Raw genomic sequence first — 2674 nt, 5'->3', positions numbered from 1 at the left:
GTATCACGTCATTTAAAGAAAGAAATTGAAAGACGCTTCAAACTTATTTGTCAAGCAGCAAACCCAGCAATGAATACTGTATCAACTACTGACTTTATGGTTAGTGAATAGAAATAATTTAAAGTCATTTTATGAACATTATTATTACAGTCAAGGTATTGTACTAATCTTGGTCTTCCATTAGCAGTTGAGTTCAGTTTGGTATGGGTGTGATTGAGCCTGCCTTAAAACCAGTGGAGTCATCAGTAATGATGAATGGTACTACTCCTGGGTTGACAAATGGTGGATACAAGATAAGGGAGCTTGGCTGATAGGCTGAGTGTGTTTAGTTACTCCTAGTGTTGTATCAGAGGGTAATGGCTCCCATGCTTACCTCAGTGGACTTTCTTGTGGTGCTGTCCTCAGAGAGAAGGTTAGAGAGAATAGTATTACCAGCTTCACATGTACTTATGTTGCATAGAAAGTTTTTAACTGATTCCTGTTAAATTTGGATTTCTTAAAAATTTTTAAGCTACTCAAAAATTGGGCCAAAGTCCCTATACTTTGGATAACTTTCATCAAAAATGAAAAATTAGAATTCAGCTTTTTACAATTTTTTCCTGATGCAAATAGATGGACTTATGTTGCATAGAAAGTTTGAGCTAATTCCAATTCAATTTGGATTTCTTACGAATTTTTAAAGTTCCTCCCCATCAATATCAATGATTTATATTAGTTATTAATAGTTATTAATTATTTTCCTCTCTCTCCTTTCAATAGGCTCCAGTCTTGATACACTAACAGTACTTGGTTCTCATAAAGGTGACGTCATTCTCCTAGCTAATGACAGTTCTTTAAACACCTCCTCCTCCTCCCAGCAACAATCTCTGACTCTCTCTTTAGCCTTTAGTATAGAGCCTAACATGGAGTCCTTCCAGTATGATGATACTCTTCCACAATATGTCGGGAAGTTGAATGACGTCCTTTTTTAATGGCCACTGCTGTTCACTCTCATCGAGGACGGAATTGTGTGTATCCTAATTAATGCCCAGCTATGCACATTCCTTAGCCTTGGCCTTTTTCTAAAAAATGGCTCTAAAATTACCCCCATTTTTATTACAATTTCTGATGCATATTGATTTCCTTATGCTATGTAGAAAGCTTGAGCTGATTTTGACTTAGTTTTTTTGAGTTACATGTAAGTGTACCTCCATTTTAAGAAATTTGCCAAATTCAAAAAAATACCTAAGGCTATAGCCCATAGTGTTTTCAGAAAAATGGCTAAGAAATTGCCCCTAATTTTTATTATATTTTCTGGTACATATTGATGTCCTTATGCTGTATAAGAAGTTTGAGCTGATTCCGACTTAAATTTTTCGAGTTATGGCCATTTAAAAAGTTTGCCAAAATCTGAAAATACCCAAGGCTTTTAGTATACCGTATACGCCATATATTCCCTTGGAATTTAATTTCACAATTGTCACGTTTTGGAAAATTTTTCAAACTTAAAACCTGCGAAATAGCATGCTGATTGCTGATTGTATAGTATGTATGGTAATTACATTAAAATCACAATTTTTATTTGCAGTAGGTATGGTAATTTCTGATACATATACAAATGCAAATGCAAATACATATGCAAATACAAAAATGCAGCTATATCATGAAATTTTATACCCGCGAAATATATGGCATATACGGTATATAATCCTTTCTTTTTCTATCCTCTTCTTATTATTTTGTCTCCTTGAGCTATGTACATGTACATGTACGTGTACATTAATTATTAATAATGTACAATTATGATCCTTAACTTCATTATTATCCAGTGGTCTACAGTGTCTCTAATGCTATGATCATTGCTGCCATTCATCCACTGGAATACTGTGTAGAATGTTTAGCTATAACACTCCAGGTAAATATTTACAATTTTATGATAAAATTAAAATTAAAATATCTCCTATTCTGCCCATGTTTAGATGGTCCCTCTCTCTTACAAATTCTGTCTTTGTCATCATTTCATAAAATCTCAGTCTCTCCTGATCTAGGAGTGTCTCTTAATTCATTGGATCAATGTTCCCTCCCACTCAATGCACTGGAGACTGGAACTGAGACATAGTGTCATTCTTCCTTAGGAATAGAGGTAAATGATTCTATTAATAGTAACACTGATACTATTTATAGTACAATGCTATTCATTGACACTATACTATTGTAGTATATGATATATCATTGTCTATTGTAGTTATTGATACTATTTATAGTAACGATGCTAGTGTACACGTTTGGTAGTGATGTAGTAATTCAAAAATTGTCCATTGCACAAAAATTTGTTGTTGGAATCAACTCAAACTTTTTTATTAGCAACAGACAGACAGACGTAAATAGTAATAATGATGTATATTGCTTTTCTTGGCTCGTCCCCTTAATGTTTTACATTCATCTTGTAATAATGTATCATTAATAATAATAATAGTTATAAACAGAACAAAGTAAGATACTATAGGCAGCCATCTTAACAAAGTAAGTGATAATAGAAAATAATAATTTCAACAAACGAAAGAACTAGGCAATTAACTGGTTTGATGTACAATATTTATCTCTAATGTTAGTAGCAATAGATTTCTCTTCTATTGTATCCAGTGCTGTAGCTAATGATGACCAACTGGGACCTCCTTTCTCTCTCACTTTATCT

At 33.2% G+C, this 2674-nt stretch overlaps 1 long non-coding RNA gene across 1 annotated transcript; it reads left to right on the top strand.

The window, feature by feature from the left end:
- The first annotated feature begins 8 nt into the window (after positions 1 to 8).
- Positions 9 to 2123, top strand: LOC109587212 (uncharacterized). The gene is made up of 5 exons (XR_002187446.1): positions 9 to 99; positions 151 to 412; positions 760 to 1011; positions 1809 to 1894; positions 1959 to 2123. It is a non-coding gene; the product is annotated as an uncharacterized LOC109587212 (long non-coding RNA).
- The last annotated feature ends 551 nt before the right edge of the window (positions 2124 to 2674 follow it).

This window comes from Amphimedon queenslandica, unplaced genomic scaffold (assembly GCF_000090795.2).
Source record: "Amphimedon queenslandica unplaced genomic scaffold, v1.1 AMPQUscaffold_12652, whole genome shotgun sequence".
In the NCBI taxonomy this organism is placed as follows: Eukaryota; Metazoa; Porifera; class Demospongiae; order Haplosclerida; family Niphatidae; genus Amphimedon; species Amphimedon queenslandica.
This window is presented reverse-complemented; position numbering and strand designations above follow the sequence as displayed.